The 21,316-nt window shown below is 37.1% G+C and overlaps 1 protein-coding gene and 2 long non-coding RNA genes across 3 annotated transcripts in view; 2 read left to right on the forward strand and 1 right to left on the reverse strand.

Annotated features, from left to right (window-relative positions):
* LOC307033384 (uncharacterized protein) overlaps nucleotides 1-21,316 on the reverse strand; it is a 226,357-nt gene that overhangs the window by 103,489 nt on the left and 101,552 nt on the right. The window lies entirely within an intron of this gene.
* LOC307033453 lies at nucleotides 1,910-5,556 on the forward strand. The gene is made up of 2 exons (XR_013806512.1): nucleotides 1,910-1,977; nucleotides 4,538-5,556. It is a non-coding gene; the product is annotated as an uncharacterized lncRNA (long non-coding RNA).
* LOC307033430 lies at nucleotides 13,464-19,677 on the forward strand. The gene is made up of 3 exons (XR_013806504.1): nucleotides 13,464-13,586; nucleotides 14,375-14,434; nucleotides 18,881-19,677. It is a non-coding gene; the product is annotated as an uncharacterized lncRNA (long non-coding RNA).

Genomic DNA, 21,316 nt, shown 5'->3' on the forward strand with positions numbered 1-21,316 from the left:
TAAATAGACACATTTCTGACAAGTAACCTCCCTAGTGTCAAATATCTGGGCTTTAATGGTAAAGTAACTCTTATTTATAACTTAATTAACAAGGATGATGTTTTCGTTTGCATTTGTTTGAACATACTATGAATTGAAGAATAAAGCATATGTTAACTAAATATAATTGAATCAGCTAAATTAACTGACCAGACCATAATCATATTTCTAATTGTGCATATATGTCACTCCGGGTTTACTGTGAATGTTTAGGGTTAAAGTCCCGATGTGACACCATGTGTCACAGCAATATTTATGGCATTTGTTTCATATCAATTTCATCAAGAAATGTTTCCACAACAGGTTAAATGTAATCAGAATCAGAATACCTTTATTCGTCCCACAGAGGGCACATTTACATTTGTTACAGCAGAAAAGAGCCGAAGACAGCTTAATGTTTAACAAATGACATGTCATGTAAGCATTTTTATTCTTAAATGGCTTGAATATTAACTTTAGCAACAAAAAACCTTTCCAAATCTAGCTAGTTCTGTCACATGTTTTAACCTGACACATGGACATCTTGGACATGTTGTTATGGGAAGACAAAAGCAAATGACAAGGACCATGATCCCAGACTGTTCAGTGTGTGTCACTTTGGGACTTCATGAGATAACAAAGGCGAAAGCTGTATAAGGAACTTTCCAGAACATTTAAATTTCATGTGACACCCGTGTCTAAGCAATTCTGTCTGCCTTCCGTGTTCCTGTTGTTATTTACTTCCTCTCTGCCTTCTTCTGATGATTTATCTGTTAGTTTGTGCATACATCAAGGTTATTTTCATGTATGTAATTGTTTTTCCTGCACAGTGTAGAGTTTTGTTGTGATGAGAGGGATACAGGTATTTCATAAAATAAGAGTGCTCCCTGGAGGTTACCTACAGAATTGATATCACAATTTAATCGGAGCTGATCACAAGTTGTCATGACTGATCCAGTCATCTCGATGAGCGTTCGGGCTGTGAATAAACAACTTGTGTTTTACTTTTAGGCTGTCTGAAGGTATGGACAGCTATCAAAGCTACTATACATCACATTAAGAACGATGAACAAATGAAAGTCGGACACAAATATATAATTTAAATGATTTATTGAAGCTTGCAATGTTTTGAACAGGCATCCACACAATCACCTACTTTGTAATGTTCGATACCTCCCTGTAAGCGTCACGATATCGGACTCTCACCCACAACCTCACATACGAGTACTGAATGTGCAGCAAAGTGATCTTAGGAAGGCAGATATAGCAAAAGATGAACGTAAACGACAAACGATGTTTCTTTCCTGGTAAGTCAACAATGGGTCCTCAATGTACACGCCCCGGATTCCTATGACGAAAATAATAGAATGTCGCCAGTTGTCATGACTCAACTTATACTGTAATACCGGAAAGCGACACTTGATACTGGAAAGTGGAGGATATTAATGATTGTGTTACATTTTAGCAACGGTGCACATACCATAAATATGGGGGACATGCCGGACATATCAAGTAAGGGTTACGATGCACCCGCTGTGAAATTAACTTATCTTCCATATTTGCCGTACACTTGTGTTTACGGAAGTTGAGATGTTTCTCGGTGGTGACATGACGAGCGGTGCCCGCTGCTGCAGTGCACTTCTCCATTGAAACCAATGTAAATGAGCTTGCAACTCTGATGTGTATGGCTCCGTACAAAGTTGTACTCATTGCATTAGTATAGGCTACCGTAGCTTTTTACACTGGAGGTGCCCATCTTGACCGAAGTCGGTTCATATTAACCTAAAGGTACATAATTAAATGGTAAATGTCGCCTTTAAGGAGGAGAACATTTTTGTTTTATTTGTGTGTGAATAATGAAATAATTTCAAATATGTTTTTCTGTGAAAGGTAATTGTTGTGGAGAAGATTGACCTCAGCCTTGCTTTGAACATTGTTCCAAAGGCTCTGTAGTAAATGGTGAGTATTCAAATGTTTTGCGTGATTTACTTGACTAACTTAAACTTGATCTTTAACTAATTGAAAACTGGTATTACATGTAGTCTGACAATTTCTGAATATGTATTCATAACATTTACATACTGCAAACATTGCAGGGATATACACATTTTCTGATTTATTTGGCAAAAGTTATTCAGAAAGTGAGAGGCAAAAGCCAAACATTCTGCGATAAAGCCTCCTTCACAAAAGTGATAATGTTTTGTTTGTTGAAATGGCTATAAGGGTGTTTCTTATATGTCGTCTTATATTACAGTAATACTTATTTTAAGTCGCTTTGGAAAAAAACGTAAACTAAATGAAATGTAATGTAGTCTAACCTGGTTGTTCGTACTTGATATAAAAAGTTATTCTCACTATAGAGCCAAAACAGGAGTAATGTGGTCCCTTTTCCGTGCTCTGGTCAATATATTTTGAATCAGCTGAAGCAACTTAACTGAGTTTTTGGTACACCCTGATAATAAAGAGTTACAATAAGCTATCCTTGAAGTAACAAATGCATGGACTAGTTTCTCTGCATCGTTTTGAGGCAAACACACAACTACAATCATAACATCATTAGAAAATGAAATTATTTCATGATTTTTATGACTGTGATATTTTGTTTTCTTTGATAAATGCGGAGTTTAAGCGTGTAACAACCCTGCCCCTCCAATCAAGATTTCTCTCTCAGCTGGATGTGCTATCTGACAAACTTCTGAATGTTTTTGAGTAGAGAGGAGGACAGATAGGCCAGCGTCTGAACTGTATTATGTCAAACATTACTCAAGTAAGAATTCATTTTAAGGAAATTATACATCGAGTCTATAGTGTACACATTTCATTGAGCAAAATAGATTCTTTCTTTTCTTATTCCCCTTCACTTAGGGTGATGATGTCGATTTAGACCGGGATTGTCTCCTCAAGGGGCTTTGTGTGTACCTCAATGAGAGAGTTTGTGGTCAGTAGATATTTGACCTTTCGATTTTTTTGTTGGGCGTTAAAATATGTATTTATTGAAACACCACATAGTATATACCCTAAAGTATGTGAACATCCCTGTTTTTTTGTTTAATAGCCGGACTACACTGAAAAGCTAGAGGGCTTTTGATTTAAAACGGATACAGGAAATGAAACATTTTTTATCAGGTCAGACAGGAGTATATCAGATAACAAGGAGGCTTAAAAGTACTGAAATCTGACCAAATGTACTTGTTAAACAAAGGGATTTAGTAATGGGTATGTTTAAGCAATAGCTCACGACAGGCCGTGGTATGTCGACCCTCCGCTTCGCGTCGGGCCGAACCACGCCCCTTAGCTGTGATATAATGAGCATATATCACGGCCTGAAGTGAGTTATTGCTTTTATAAAACGGTTACCAAGTGTGGCAATATGAAAGAAAAATAAACACTCTAATTTAAATAGTTTTTATTCGTAAATAATGATGTTCAAAATAAAATAGTCCCTCCGTTGCCTTCTGCACAAAACATAGTGCAAGGTGTTGCTATGCAACAACACTAACAGCAAGCGAACATATTAGACAGAGAGCGTTGATCCATTATTTGGCTGTTTATTTACATTAATGTGTATGTTGCTGTTTATTGTGCATCCACTTAAAAACTATCCAGCATCAGTAGCATGGCTTACGTGGTCACTTGTATAGGTTGAGGTTGTTCGAGGCTGTTGCTTGGCGTGGCGAGAATATTGCTCCACTTTCTCCGGTCCCCGAGACTCTGCTTCCAGTAGCTCTGGAGAGAGCTTTCGCACCTGTGGCCATTAACGGTCATCATTTCTCTGCTTTGTTTCAAGACCCGCATCAGAAAGCTTTTGAATGTTGGTACTTTTCCAGTTGGTCTACCTGCTCTTCACGTAGCTCTGCATTTCGTAGTTTAGGTGATTTTTTTTCTGGAGATAGGCACTGCTCAATCCACTCCTCCATACTATAGTAAGACCCCCCCGGAGGTCGAAGTTAATCTTAAATGTTTCCATTTTATGCTTTGTAAGTTTTTTTCGTAACGGAAGAAATTTAAATATATTTAAAAAACTGACAAGTCAAATCAAGCAATCTGATTGGTCGATAAAGTTTTTGTGGACCTCTTTGATTACAGATTTGAAAACATCGTTGCTTGCTTTAAAAGTAGCACAATTCATTATGTTAAACCTTCAAAAGTATCTAGATATCCCTGCCCTAATGCAAAGGAACTGCACACTGAATATGTTTTGCCGTTTGATGTCTATGTCTGGACCGCTGCGTCAAAAAGGAGGGCTTCTGCCCCATTACTTCTCCGCTGCTTTCTTGTTCCAGTATGAAAAGCAAACTGCAGGCAGTTTGCTTTTCAGTCCAACGGTATACTGTTTTTCTCAGACGCGGAGGGATACTGACTTGTTGTGAAAAGTAATTTACAATTCTACCCGTGGTATACGCTCAGTATATCACGGCTAAGAACCAATCAGATTGCTTGATTTGACTTGTCCGTTTTATAAATATGTATTGATTTGTTAGATCTCACTCGGTTCCTTTTGTGACTGTGCACTCTGCAGACAGAAGATGAAGACGTCATTCTGCGGTCCATTCAGGGGATTACAGTGGGACTTTATGTTGTCAAACACAATTCCACCATGAGACCAGAGGACAGATGAGACCAGAGGACAGATTGTCCTGGAAGGCCAACAGGCACTAACTGATGTGGACAACATTGCATTAGCTGCTACCATGCTGTTTGGACTAATGTATGCAATGAATCTGAACTACCCCTCTAAACTGAAGTGCACGTTCAAAGTGCTCCAGCAAATGTTAACGGAGCTAGATGGCAACATGCTCTCCAAGAAAGCCCAAGCGTTTAAAAACAAACTGTTTGAGTGAGCTGTTGCCATGGACCATTGTGCACTTTTACAGCATTCATACTGGACTTTCATCGATACAACTGTCTTGCACTTCCTTTGCTCATGCTTTTTGCTTGATTTGCATGTTTCAGAAATGTGTGTTTTTCCTGGGGTCATGTGTTTTCCGAATGTACCACTTGTCATGTGTTTCAGAATGTACTAATTTCGCTACTTCAAAATGTCAGTTCTTGTTTTTATTTGTAATACTTTCTTTAGTGCATGTGGTGAGAAACCAGGCCATTTTTATACTTTCATGTATTTTTCCAAAGCAATGCCATTGCTTTTTTGCATTAAAGTGCCCTTTCATATTAGCAGCTTACTATTTAAATAATGGATTTGCAAGAAGATTTACTTTTTTCGGCTAGGCGTTGACATTTTCTGTTAATTGTTTACTATGAATGAGTTACAAAAATAAGCCTTTCTTTGCCATTTGGCCCAATAAACCTTTATTTTGGTCGGGAGAATAGTTTCCTTTAAGCTTCCTTGCTGTGTTCTAACACAATAATGTGTACATGCATCACAAACATTTTCTATTTCTTCTATTTCTTTATTTTCAATCTATTTGTTAATTCTCCTGGGGCTGCATGATGGAAAAAACAAAAGCTCATCTGGATGTGTGGTGGTTGTTAATATTGTTTTATTTTTTGAGAAAAATACATGAATGTTGTTCAAAGAAATGTGTTTGTCTTTATTGACTACCGGTATTTGTTTTAAAATGTTGTGATAAATGCTGTAGATATAAGAGATTAGGTTGGATCCTGTAGAAGAATGTACGAAATGCCTCTATTCACATGAAATAAATAATCTTATGTACCCCTTGAGCACTAGGTAGATGAAACAGAAAACTTTAGCATGTAGTTTAAACAAAACATTAATGTGGCTCTGCACTCATAAAAACGATTCAAGCCCTTCTTAGACTTGACAGAATATACAAATGTTCGCTTTATTAAATATTTTTAATTAAGAAATAAACCTAAGTATAGTTCATTAGTGTAACACAAATTAGTTTAATCAATTCACTTATTAAATGTATTTAGGACAGATCAACTCAAAATGAATTGTTTTCATCTGGGGGCCGCCCCTTTGCACATCCCCTTTGCGCATGCGCACATCCGTTCTGTCTTTTGCCTCCTTTTCTCTGACACTGACTGTGGAAACTGACTGGGGAAAGTCTATTCTTTGCTAAGTATTTTAGTAGTTTTTTAGTAGTCTCTAGTAGTTTAGAACGTACCCTGTTTCCAAGTAATGCCTTTTCATACAGTAATATCGACAAGAATATTTGAAACCACCGTGTTATATTTTGCTCCGTTTTTAGTTGTAAACGGCAAGCTAGCTATGGCCAGCCAGATAACTGGTAGCTAGAAGCTAGCTTGCTACATGTGGGTAGCATTGAATACCTGCTGGATAATGGAGATCAGTGGATTGTATTATATTAGATTTAATGTTATTTTCATTGAACACAGTACACCAAAATTGAGTTTATATCCAACAAAAAAAATACAAAGAGTAATTAAAGTGCATGAGGTAAGCGCTGCCATTTTCTATTCTGTCCTGATTTGTCGACCCTGCTTTAGTGTGACAACATCAACACCAGGAGGGAGTGCATCCTGAGAAGCCTTGTAATATACCTAACTGAAGATCCAGACTCGTTCTTCAAGGAGTATCTGGTAAGTTTATACAATATTTTCCCATGTAGCGTTGAACATTGTTACCCTAATTTATTAATACCATGGCATGTATTTATAATGAGAACATCCTATGGCACACCACCATTCATACCCAAGGCTAGATGTCTATAATGTCAACTTCTCGCTTGTGTGTATTACTTAGGTATCTAACCTGTGTATCCTTGTGACTATTATTATTTTGTTGTTTTGTTTCCCATTGTAAAGGTCCTTGGGTCTCTTGAAAGGCGCTATAAAAATTAAAATTATTATTATTATTATCAATAAATAAATGAAAAAATAAATACAGGAATAAATAAGGAAATAAATAAATAAATATGGATATTAATGAATAAATAAATGTATACATTAATTCAGGGATAAATAATAAATAAATGCTGAAATAAATACATTTAAGAATAAATAAATGTAGAAATAAGTAGGTAAATGCATAAATAAATAAATATGGCAATAAATAAACGTATCAATTAATACAGAAATGAATAAATACATGCTGAAATAAATAAATTCTTGAATAAATAAATATTGAAATACATATAGAAATAAGTAGGTGAATGGATTAATAAATACATAAATACATGTTTAAATTATTACAGGAGTAAATAAATAAAATAATAAATAGATCCTGAAATAAATACATGAATAAAATAATAAATATAGAAATAAATAGGTAAATGTATGAATAAATAAGTAAAAGTTGATAAGCAAACAGGACATACATGGATAACTATCTTTATTAGATTTAATTTATTTCTACATTTTTGTACAACTATTTATTTCTGTATTTCAGGCTCTGTATGTTGATAAGGTTGGAGGTCCTTATCTCAGTTTAAAGCAGTATTGGTCAATTAGGCGAGCCAAACAGAAGCAAATCTGCTTCTCTAAACTGCAGTTGATGGTTTATGAATGCTTATTTATATTTCATACACAGTATTCTGTTTGTGGGGTTCAGCTTTTTACTTAACATACGTGTTTGTGTTGTTTTCAGGCCTCCGCCGCTGACGATGCAGAGAGGGACATTTCCAACACAGTCATGGGGATTTACACGATCCGAAGAAACGGGGATTGGGGGCCAGAGGACGTGGGAATTGTTATCGAAGGCATTAAAGTCATGGAAAACGTAGGCAGCGTCATTGTGGGACTCATCATGCTCTTGGGGCTCATTTATGCCCTTGACCTCAGCTACCCGGACAACCTGAAGTACACCTTTGAGTTTCTACAGAAGATCGTAATGAACTTGGATGGGCACAAGCTGAATGCAAAAATACAGCAGCTGAAAATCAAGCTGTTTGCATAAGAGGTGAACAAGTGTATTGTCAAGTTTCCTTCACAAATATTTAGCTTTTTTGTAATTGTAGGTTCAAAGCAAATGGCTACACTACACTTATTCAATTACCAAATATACTGTAGGGTTTGTGCAGTGCGCTCTTATATATCAAAACCACCCAATGATATTCCCTGTTTAGAGAGCAATGCAAAGCATCCACTTTTTTATAGTGTCTTTGTTGTTTGTGGCACTGGGAGATCTAGAATAGCTGGGTGTTCATTTTTCACTAGTTTTGGCACTGTTACGGGAGTGCTATTTGCACCACTTTAAAAATGTTCTTTAAAAAAAATATTTTTACATCTTGCTCTGTGTTTTCAAGTAGAGCTAATATTGAGATGTGTATATAAATATTGATGTTGAATTGAGGATTACTGTCACCTTCCTCATCCATGAATGGCATTATTATTATTTTTCTGAGTTGCTTTTATCTCCTGCTCAGTCTGTTTATTGATGTGTTTTATAAAAAAAGAAATGCAGACAGACAAATAACTCTGACAGAGAACTTTGATACTGTTTACACAAGTAAAGTGAGGATTGGCTATCCACCTCAAGGTGTAATTGTTATCTGAGAATTTTCAATAAAAATATCTCAACTAGGTTTTGTCTCATGAGTGTCTTAATGGGGGAGAAAGTGAAAAATAATTATATTTTTACATTATTTATTTACCAATTAATTATATTAGTTTGAGTTGGACAAATGTAAATTCATTTAATTTACTTTACGTAATAATTTTATTTCAGCTTTATTTGATAAAAATGAGTTGGACTAACTCAATTCAATTTTATTAAATGGATGTTTTTAGTTTCAGTTGGGGCTACGAATATTTATTGGATGGAAATCCTGCCCACAATTGAATTGAGTTCATCCAATGAGTTATTTTTTTTAGTGTGTACAGAAATATACTGAGTATATTAAAAGCCTAAAATGAACATAAAAAGTCATGTTGGTTAAACATAGGGTAAATTAATATAAACTAATATTAAAGGAAATATTAACATTAACATAACAAGTTTCTTTGACATAACATAGTTGTGTGTCTTTAACATAATGGAATAGTTTTGAGTACACATGATTTTAATATGTGCAACCGATGTCCATGTTTTTTATTACTTAAGTCCAACAGACTCTTTACAGTGAAGCTTAAATAAAGAAATCATGTTGCTTTAACAGGTACAAGTTAAATATACTGAGCCTATTAAAAGCCTAAAATGAACATAAAAAAGTCATGTTGGTTAAACATAGCGTAAATGAATATACTTAATATTAAAGGAAATATTCAAATGAACATAACAATTTCATGTTTTTTTGACATAACATAGTTGTGTGTCTTTAACATAATGGAATAGTTTTGAGTACACATGTTTTTAATATGTGCAACCGATTTCCATATTTTTTTCAAAAGGCTGTTGGATTCACATGAAATGGTTATGTTAATGTAAATATTTCCTTTAATATTAGGTATATTCATTTACCCTTTGTTTAACCAACATGACTTCCTATGTTCATTTTAGGCTTTTAATATACTCAGCATATTTCATTTGTACCTGTTAAAGCCACATTAATGTTTTGTTTAAACTACATGCTATAGTTTTCTGTTTAACCTACCTAGTGCTCAAGGGGTACATAATATTATGTATTTCTTGTGAATTGAGGCATGTCGTACATTCTTCTAAAGGATCCATCCTAATCTCTTATATCTACAGCATTTATCATAACATTTTAAAGCAAATAGTCAATAAAGACAAACACATTTCTTTGAACAACATTCATGTATTTTTCTCAAAAAATAAAACAATATTAACAACCACCACGCATCCAGATGAGCTTTTGGTTTTTCCATCATGCAGCCCAAGGATAATTAACAAATACATTGAAAATAAAGAAATATAAGAAATAGAAAATGTTTGTGATGCATGTACATATACATTATTGTGTTAGAACAGGGGTTCCCGAAGTGGGGGTCGCGAGATGATTACAAAATTAAAATGGAAAATAAACTAAATTAAAATGTATAAAAAAAAATTGATTCATTTTTTAAATAATTTGAATTATTATTAATAATAACGTTTGCACCATAGACATGTTCAGGGGCGGACTAGTCATCTGTATAATTTCCCCGCAACGAGGCTCCCCCTTTGACAATCCACTAGCGCAGTGTTTCTCGAACTTTTTCATACCAAGGACCACTTAACCAATAAAAAACACTCATGGACCACCTAACTCCACAAATATCCAAAAACAATAGGCCTGCTTACCCATTTCAACAGTATAACAAATTACTGCCTAATAATGACAGCTTAACCTTCTCTATATTGCCTCGTTCACACATTAAATCAACAATACAAATACAACTACAGATTGTATATCCATTTAGTTCCAATGCGATTTAAAATCCTCTCAGGTTTTACACCTCTTATTATGAAATGTATACTACATTTATTATGTAGTACTATTTTAAACACAAGTTTATGTCAGAGCCAACAGACACACAGATTGTTGGCTACTGAGAGATATGCAAAATACACCGCATTTAGTACGACACAAACCTCCGCTGTGGATTTTCAAAACAAAATACAATAAAACTATGGTCGCAGGGCCAAGTTTAACTCTCTGAGGCCTGCATGGTCTGTCTACAAAACAAAAATAAAAAAACGTTTATGCAGCCCCAACAACAGCCTCTGATCATCAACAGACTTCATGCAATGCTTCATCAGATGCATATATTAGATAATAATCTCTATCTCTCTCCTAACCAGTTGCGGCTGGTGGAAAATATTTTTGGTGGGGCTGTTGATATAGTGAGTAAAACATTTTTTTTTGGGAGAAATGACCCCTTAAATTGGGACTTCTGGTGATGTAATGGCCCCATAAAATCGTGGTTCTAGGGCCAGGAACAACCAGGCTGAGTCGGGCTGAGTATGCTAAACTAGAGAGAGAATCGCTGTCAAGGGGGCTACAACAACAACAAGATGAACATATTTGACCGTGATTTAATTGTAATACACGTTTCAAAATGATGCCGAAGAAACAACATACTGATACCGGATAGTAAAAACCATGAATTAAGGCTTTGACATGTCTGCAGACAGACGGCAGGCGAAAAACCTTTTAAAATGCGTGTTTTCTAATGGAGATTTGGCTAAGCTAACGTTGTAAATGCTCCGACCGTCCACACTCACAACAACGGCCTATACAGACATAAATAAACCAGCGACTGTATTCGCCATGACACAGACAGTATGTGGTTTGTACTTGTTTAACTTTTGTCTAGTTTCTGAACAGATATGAAGAGCTGTGAGCTCTGAGTGCTAAGAGCTAACAGCTGTGTGGTTTTTCTGGGGAGCTCATTGAAGATGACGTCACGGCTCCGCCTACACTGCGTTACTATAGATACTAGGCTACCCCAGTTCCTCACAAGTCTAAAAAACAACTCACGTCAACGCACGTAAGCAACGTGGACGCCAAAGTGAGCGCCCTCGTGACCAAAATATTTGACGGCGCTGATTGGCTGAAATTATGTTTCGGCAGCACAGTTTACTATTGAGACTTTTGCAACGTGCTGGTTGCTGCTGTTTGGCTCGGGGGCAGCGCCCCGTAATGATAAACTAATGCCAAGGGCAAGGCCAGGCAGGAAACATGTGACTTATCAGTAACTTTAGACATCGTAACACAATTTTAAACAAGATTTTATTGTAGATTATACATTTTACTGATACCAATTGTATGATATTTACCTTGTTCATTAAAAATAAAAAATATAAAATATATATATTTTTGAAATACATATTTTTTTGAAATATTTTTTTTTCAATTTAATATTTTTTTTAATATTTTTTTTTGTATGTGGGAAGAGGTGGGGCGGCGCCCCTAGCGCCCCTATGGGCCGGCCGCCACTGCTCCTAACACATCTAAATCTACTTTCAGCATGGATAAATGTTCATAAAATACATCCATTGTTTGTTCTATATGCTTCTTGAAATCCTAAAAAACACAGTTTTTCCAGAACAGATTACAAATCGCCTCAAAATGGTACAAACAAGTGGCAACATGCTTGACGGAGCTGTTGCGCTGGGCTATATCATGCAATCGAAAGTGAAACTTAAGCTCGCTCCATTGCGGAGATATTCCCGCGAGAGTGCGGAAAACTGGTCGCCAGTCTCTGGCACTGTTATTTTGGGGGTCGCGGGCTGAAAAGTTTGGGAACCCCTGTGTTAGAACACAGCAAGGAAGCTGAAAGGAAACTATTCTCCCGACCAAAATAAAGGTTTATTGTGCCAAATGGCAAAGAAAGGCTTATTTTTGTAACTCATTCATAGTAAACAATTAACAGAAAATGTCAACGCCTAGCCGAAAAAAGGAAATGTTCTTGCAAATCCATTATTTAAATAGTAACCTGCTAATATGAAAGGGCACTTTAATGCAAAAAAGCAATGGCATTGCTATGGAAAAATACATGAAAGTATAATAATGGCCTGGTTTCTCACCACATATGCACTAAAGAAAGTATTACAAATAAAAACAAGAACTGACATTTTGAAGCAGCGCAATTAGTACATTCTGAAACACATGACAAGTGGTACATTCGGAAAACACATGACCCCAGGAAAAACACACATTTCTGAAACATGCAAATCAAGCAAAAAGCATGATCAAAGGAAGTGCAAGACAGTATCGATGAAAGTCCAGTATGAATGCTGTAAAAGTGCACAATGGTCCATGGCAACAGCTCACTCAAACAGTTTGTTTTTAAACGCTTGGGCTTTCTTGGAGAGCATGTTGCCGTCTAGCCCATTAACATTTGCTGGAGCACTTCGAACGTAAACTTCAGTTTAGGGGGGTAGTTCAGGTTCATTGCATACATTAGTCCAAAGAGCATGGTAGCAGCTAATGCGATGTTGTCCACATCAGTTAGTACCTGTTGGCCTTCCAGGACAATCTGTCCTCTGGTCTTATGTGTCCTCTGGTCTCATCTGTCCTCTGGTCTCATGGTGGAATTGTGTTTGACAACATAAAGTCCCACTGTAATCCCCTGAATGGACCGCAGAATGACGTCTTCATCTTCTGCCTGCAGAGTGCACAGTCACAAAAGGAACAGAGTGAGATCTAACAAAACAATACATATATATACCCATTACTAAATCCCTTTGTTTAACAAGTACATTTGGTCAGATTTCCGTACTTTTAAGCCTCCTTGTTATCTAATATACTCCTGTCTAACATGATAAAAAATGTTTCATTTCCTGTATCTGTTTTAAATTATAAGCCCTCTAGCTTTTCAGTGTAGTCTGGCTATTAAACAAAAAACAGGGATGTTCACATACTCAAAAAAACGATTATAGGTCTGAGTTACTCCAGTCTATCTATTTTGAGATTGTTTAATGAAAAAAAGTTTTTGTTCAGTTTTGAACTGAACATATTTATATCTAATAGAACCAACATATAACTATGTGATTTTAAATTAACATGATTTGTTTACGTTGATGCAAGGGGTGAAACATAATTCGATTTAATTATACCAGCTAAAAAGCATGGCTTTTAAATGAGCAAGATTCACTTAGTTTGACCTGACGTGACTGGAATGCATTGGTTTAATGACACCTGCTAGTTTGAGACGCATGACGTCGTAATCTATCGCAAGGCACATCACGGAGGAAGACCGCAGCACACACGAGGGAGACGACCCCCATGCATGTGGTAAGTAGTCCTATCTAGATTAATTAATGTATTGACAAGGTCTATGAAACATCGTTGGTATGAGGTAATATCATACATCTACCGTGAATATTGACCCGTGAAGTCAGCTAAATTGATGTTAAAGTGTTTCACAACTAGCGGCTAGCTAGCTAGCTTCTTGGCATATCGTGCACGGTGCCTTGCTGCCATGCACTCTAAAATGCCATATTTCCATTTTTGATCCAAATCAAAAGAAGTCATAGTGCCTGCACGTTATATCAATTAGAAATAATAATACAACACTAGATTTATGTAAGGGCTAGTGGAGCAATAACTACTGGAATGCATGAGTGTAGTGCTGCCGGAGTGGCACTTCAGAAGCGACACTGTGCGACCAAAACTCACTGAACTAGCAGCCAGGAAAGAGCAACAAACAACTTAGTAAGATACATAAAGAAAAAGTACATCTGTTTACAGGTGGCGTTAGACTTTTTCGCTGGATCTTAACATTTCCGTCAAAATCCATTATTACCCGTCGGTCTGTAAAACGGGGGGGGGGGGGGGGGGGGGGGGGGATATTCGGTTAACGCGGCCACTGGTTTATAGTACTGTTTCACATGGGTTTTGATTTTGCTCTCAAAGTGCACCAGATTGATGCATTTCACTTCAACATTTAAACATAATTCACATTCGGCATTTATATACTAATTTAGTCTAGCAATTCAAATAATAGTTTCTAGCCCAAATTATATTGCACTTGGAGTTGGCATGCTACTGCAGATTAACCTAACCATGTCTGTTATTCACAGGTGTCCTGGGAACAAACACATTGACATTGCTGGCAGCAGGGCAACCTCTTCTTTCTGGTGGTAAGTAATCAGCATCTTTTTTTTTATCAAGTTTGAAGTTTTAGCACATTGTAATCTTAAGAACTGCTTGACCTTGCTTGATTTACATCAGTAAATTACTAAAACATACAGTATAGGCCAGGCCTGGAATTTCGTCATTTTAGGGGCAAGGCCACTTGGCCTTTTGAGTTGTCAATTTTTTTAAGGGCACAAAGGCCAAAAGCCAGGGCACCAAGGCCATACATTAAAACAATGATTTATAACATACGATATGAAGTGACTACGATTGTATATGCATTTACAATACTTTTATATATATTTATTAAGCATTCAATGGACACCAAATTGCAATTAAACAAATTCTTTATTAAAACTACCAAGGATTCTTATAGCACAGACATGTTTGGCTCACTGTGAGACTGTGGTAGTGGGCCTACGTCAAGGTGCGTCCTTATTCTGAGTCACTTGAAGATGGAGATGATGACGAGTCAGGGAGATTTGGACTTTTGGGGTTCCTTTGACCATAGGGATGAATATTGGGACTCCTTTTGTTGATGCCAGCTGCCCACCATCTTGCCACAGCTTCATCACTTTGATATTCAGCAGGAGCACAACCCTGGGATTTGATGAGGAGTAGATCTTCAATTGTTGAAGTGTGCAGGCTTAAACGCCAATCGCCCTGCATTCTCTTCATTACTGAGAACTGCCGTTCAACTTGAGAGGTAGAGACAGGAAAAACTAGGACTATTTGTATTAGGTGCAGCAGATTGGGGTACATTCTTCCCTTCTCCAACAAGAATCTGGACCATAATGGGAGGAAAGCTTCCCTACTATGGTGACGCACAATGTCGTATGTAGACAGTTCAGGCATGCCACAAGACATGTGAATGGGTATTTTGATCGCGTTTTGAAAATTGGGCGATATAAACGAGCAGCAAACTTTGAACTTCCGTCTGCGATCGCCGGTAGTCAAATAAGTCTGTACAGAGGTCTTTGACAGCTAACAACACAGCGCTAACTGCCTAGCACTAGATAATAATAAAAAAAGAACACAACTGCAACATAACTCAGGGTTCTTACACCTTTTCCAAAGTCAAATTCAAGCACTTTTCAAGCATTTTCAAGGTGCATTTTCAAGCTTTTCAAGCAGCGTACAGCTGTTGTAAATTACATATTTATATGCACATATTTATACTCAAATGATTATTTCCCTACCTCACATTAAATCCGATGTTCTTTATGCTATAAACAACCAAATGTGTGTTTCGTAATAGCATTCTACATAAGGATGACAAATTAAAGATAAGAAAACAAAGTTTAATATTGTAAAATGAGTGACCCATATCATATATAGTAGACTGGGCATCCCATATAACCTGGCTGAGCCAATATAAAACAATCAGCCAACTAACTTTTCAATAAATTCTTCATTAACATTTTTAACATTTTTGAGGTCCTTTTAGGGTGGCAGTAAACATACGGCTCTCCAAGGTTAGGACAAAACCATTGAAACACAAAGCTGATATAAAAAAAAGCGTGTGCAGAGATCCTCTTTCTGTGTAAGAGTTTTGGAGGTTTCCAGGAATCTTTTTCAGAATATGAAACTTTTATTGCCAAAATCTCCCGATAAATACATGTTTGAAGCTTGTAAAGGGAAGATGACAGCTCTCCCTCGCACTAATGCTTTTACGTAGCGATGCTCCCCCCTCCCTCCCGCTGACATTATGAATGTATGGCGTATAGCAGGGGTCGGCAACCTTTTTGATATGAAGTGCCATTTTAAAAATGTTATCAGCGTGCCAACGATCGATAATTATCAACGGGGGGGGGGGGGGGTTGAGGAGCTTGACGCTCGTCAACTATCAGCTGGAGGGCGGGGGAGCCTCGCTGCGGGGAAGCAGTGTGTGGATCTGTCAGCGCAACTTACATGATGCCGAATTTAACAAACGCATTTAAATAGTTGGTTTAAACGGCATAATAATAAGGACGATCGTCCGTTCTGTGATTCTCCAGAGCACAAATGTTATGATATTAGGGTCATGCAGAGTGAGATGAGATCGCTGTCCCTTTAAGAGAGAGAGAGAGAGAGGGGGTGCGGCTTGTGCATGTGTGTTTGTGAATGGTAGAGCGACAGTGAGGGAACGTGTATATGTTTCTGGAAGTGAAACGCGAAAGCAGAAAAACAGAGGTCTGTGATGTATTTTGTGAAACAGAAGAACAGCTAAATAAATGCAACGTCCTCCCAAGAAGAGCTCGCCTCTCTCCAGTCATTTAAGCTAAAGTGGGTTATTGAACCTGAAGCTTGTTGCTTCTGCCCTCCTCGACTACGGTCTGGGAGCCGACAGGAAAGTTCAACACACAGATGGCCAGTCCGCCCCTTTGTAGCATATTATTTCGATGAGAGATGAGCAGATCGCCACTGGGCTTTCAACTAAATACACAGCCACACAAAAACTGCGGCATTTGTACAGCTCCTTATGGTTACTTCAATTAGTGAAGTGCTTTCCTCCGTGGTAAAACGATCAGCACTGCACCACAGAGGAAAGCAGCAGAAAGTCAACTGGAGATAAAGAGAGCGGGGCTGCGTTGCGTGCATGGCTTCCTTCTGCAGGTAACGGGGAGACGAGCTCTGGCGGCGGTCTCGCGTTCAGGATCCGAAAATTAATTTAAATATTTTGCACACTTATTCCACTTATTCCTAGTGTGCCACTGGTTATGCCAATGCTGGCACGCGTGCCAGGGGTTGCCGACCCCTGGCGTATAGTAATCATAGATAACACGGCAGGGTCCGTTACAGTTTGTTTTCATCTGATTTCAAATAAACAAAGTCTTGGCTTTCAGAATATTAAACTTGTTTCGGCAAATTCAGATGATAAATACAACTTTGAAGCTTGTAACGGCATAATTACAAGCGGAGAACGGAGTAACTTTACGTCAAAGCAGGCATAACAACAGCCGGTGTTTCTCGTGAGTGTTTTCCCCGGGAAACTAACACAATACACACAAACGCAAAAATACACAAACACACACTCGCGAGCTTCCCCCAGACCATTAATACAAACTAAAATATGTTTCCTCCGTTAGAAAGCTAGGAATATCCTCTTTCCAACAGTGTATAACTCAAAATGTGTCTTCGGGTCAATGTGACTGATTTCGATGGAGCAAGTTTAGGCACGAAAAATACTACCAGTAGAAATACATTGCTTTTATGTGCTTCATCCTCTGAAAACCACAGGATGGCGACTGTCGCACATACTGACATAGGTACGCTCCTTTTTATTATTGTCACCTGCATAAGCAATAATCCACATCGAGTTCGCTAACGTTACTAGCTTAAACAAACGTAACATGCAACGTTAGCCTAATCCAAAATGCTCTACTACGGCTTACCTTTCATATTGCTCGTCAGCGCAGACTCTCCCATCGCGAATAATTGAAATTCTTTGTGGCAAACTGTGCAGAAGGCGAATCGTTGGGTTGATCCTCGTTTTAGCCACAGCTTGTATTTCTTTTCGGATAGCCAACGCTCGTTAAAACAGCAACCTCCTGGCATACTGTCATTCTCTCATTAGAATGCCCAGGTCACACAAATAAAACACTTGCAGGTCGCGCACATAGCGCGGGAAGGCCGGAGCGGAGCTGTTTTATGTAGAAGCGAAACAACTAAGCGCGCTCCGACTTCTTTATTTTCTTTTAATCTAAAAAGCGAACTATTCAGTCAGACAGCAATTTATTGTAAAAGTAAAGCATTTACAATTTCAAGCACTTTATCTCAAATCCAAGCACCATTCCCAAAATTCAAGCACTTTTCAAGTCATGAAAACACCTCGTAAAAATTCAAGCATTTTCAAGGATTTCAAGCACCCGTACGAGCCCTGATAACTTATCCAAGTAGTAACAAAAACACTTCAAAATATTATAATTATGCATTACCATACGAGCTAGAAATAGTAATGTTATCCATAAAATTACACTTAAAGCTGGACAAATGAAAAACTTAACGGCAAACGGGATCATCACAAAACCTTACCTCACCTCAGCCTTTTCTTGAGCGGAGAATCAGCTAGCTTGGTCCTAGACCGTCCTATGCACACGGACGCGTGAGGGGGTGGGCGGAGATAGGTCCTAGACTGATGTCAACTGTCATCATAGACCGTTCGAGCGGTGCATTCCAGGCTCAAATCAAGCGCACCGCTGATTTTTTTTTCCTCCTTCAAAATGCTGGTGTTGAAGCCGTGTCAGAAAAGAGGCAGACTGCTAAACCACAAAACTTAGTCAGAGAGGGCATCAAGGCCACTGTGGCCTTATGGCAGATATCATTTTTAAGGGCACAAGGCCAAAGTGGGAGGGCCACGAGGGCCATGGCCCTCGTGGCCCTCGTGAAATTCCTGCCCATAGGCGCATATAGGCTATGTTATGGTGGTTGCCATAACATATAATAATACAAATATTTTCTTTGATTTTCAGATTACAACAGTACATGTGGAACTGCAAAGATTGTGGTACGTCAGTGTCTTCTAGGCGCCTGTTGTTGAAGCATGTCAAACTAAGACATGGCCATTATGGTGTTAATTTTCGATATCCATGCGCCTATGCCACCTATCCATACACATTTAAGACGTGGAACAATCTTTTAAGTCACATTTACAGAGTCCATACCAAACAAACATCACAGCAGCGTATAGAATTATCCACATTTCACTGTCAGTTGTGTGCATGTAATTCAATTGCAACAGAGAAAGTCTATTTCATTCATATAAATACACATTTGAGGAGGAATGAAACAGTGACATGTATGTTTCTAGGTCAGGGTTAGTAAGAAAGAGCTCATACAGTCTAAGGATGTATTTTTTTATTTTAGTATTACTGTGATGAGCCTGACAATTGGCTTGTAGGGTAATTTGCTCTCTGTTAGGAATGTTTTTGAGTTTTGAGTTATGTCTAATGATTTCAGACATTTGCTATTTTAAGGAAAATGTCTGATACCCTTTGAATGACATTTTTGATAACATTTGAAGTACATTTTTGATACCATTTGAAGTACATTGAAGTACATTTTTGATACCATTTGAAGTACATCGAAGTACGTTTTTGATACCATTTGAAGTACATTGAAGTACTTTTTTGATACCATTTGAAGTACATTTTTGATACCATTTGTGAGGTTCTTTTTTATAACGTGTATAATGTGTTTTAATCAGTCAATGTTAGAAAGAAAATGTTAACTTCTCACTTTGTTCTAATAAAGGTTTTTATTAGCACAATTGTGTTTCTGTGACTTAATGGTTCTGTTAGACTAAATTTAGTGTTATCAGCATATTATAATTATGTGACAAAATTCCATGCTATTGGATTAAATAGAACCAACATGCTAAACATATGTTAGTTAAGCTAAAGTAAAATATATCAACCTGAAGTATTAATTTTACATTGGATCAATGAGATAAACATGTGTTGGGTTAACTAAGGTAAAATATGTCAACCTGAAGTATTAATTTGACATTGGATGAATGAGATAAACATGTGTTGGGTTAACTAAAGTAAATTATGTGAACCTGAAGCATTAATTTTACATTGGATGAATGAGATAAACATGTGTTGGGTTAACAACAGTGAATCATGTATTATTTACATATTTCATTTAAATTAGAGTAACATAATGTAATTGCGTGGAATTTTGTCACGTAATTAAATCATGTTGGTTTAACAAATCATCTTTTATACTTTAGGGTTTAGGCTATACTATGTGGTGTTTCAATAAATACATATTTTAAAGCCCAACAAATAAAATCAAAAAGTCAAATGTTACTTCTACTGACCACAAACTCTCTCATTGAGATACACACACAGCCCCTTGAGAAGACAATCCCGGCCTAAATCGACATCATCAACCTAAGTGAAGGGGAATAAGAAAAGAAAGAATCTATTTTGCTCAATGAAATGTGTACACTATAGACTCGATGTATAATTTCCTTAAAATGAATTCTTACTTGAGTCATGTTTGACATAATACAGTTCAGATGCTGGCCTATCTGTCCTCCTCTCTTCTCAAAAACCTTCAGAAGTTTGTCAGATAGCACATCCAGCTGAGAGAGAAATCTTGATTGGAGGGGCAGGGTTGTTATACGCTTAAACTCCGCATTTATCAAAGAAAACAAAATATCACAGTCATAAAAATCATGAAATAATTTCATTTTCTAATGATGTTATGATTGTAGTTGTGTGTTTGCCTCAAAACGATGCAGAGAAACTAGTCCATGCATTTGTTACTTCAAGGATAGCTTATTGTAACTCTTTATTATCAGGGTGTACCAAAAACTCAGTTAACTTGCTTCAGCTGATTCAAAATATATTGACCAGAGCACGGAAAAGGGACCACATTACTCCTGTTTTGGCTCTATAGTGAGAATAACTTTTTATATCAAGTACGAACAACCAGGTTAGACTACATTACATTTCATTTAGTTTACGTTTTTTTCCAAAGCGACTTAAAATAAGTATTACTGTAATATAAGACGACATATAAGAAACACCCTTATAGCCATTTCAACAAACAAAACATTATCACTTTTGTGAAGGAGGCTTTATCGCAGAATGTTTGGCTTTTGCCTCTCACTTTCTGAATAACTTTTGCCAAATAAATCAGAAAATGTGTATATCCCTGCAATGTTTGCAGTATGTAAATGTTATGAATACATATTCAGAAATGTTCAGACTACATGTAATACCAGTTTTCAATTAGTTAAAGATCAAGTTTACGTTAGTCAAGTAAATCACACAAAACATTTGAATACTGACCATTTACTACAGAGCGTTTGGAACAATGTTCAAAGCAAGGCTGAGGTCAATCTTCTCCACACCAATTACCTTTCACAGAAAAACATATTTGAAATTATTTCATTA

This window comes from Notothenia rossii (assembly GCF_949606895.1).
Source record: "Notothenia rossii genome assembly, chromosome: 1".
NCBI classification, from domain to species: domain Eukaryota; kingdom Metazoa; phylum Chordata; class Actinopteri; order Perciformes; family Nototheniidae; genus Notothenia; species Notothenia rossii.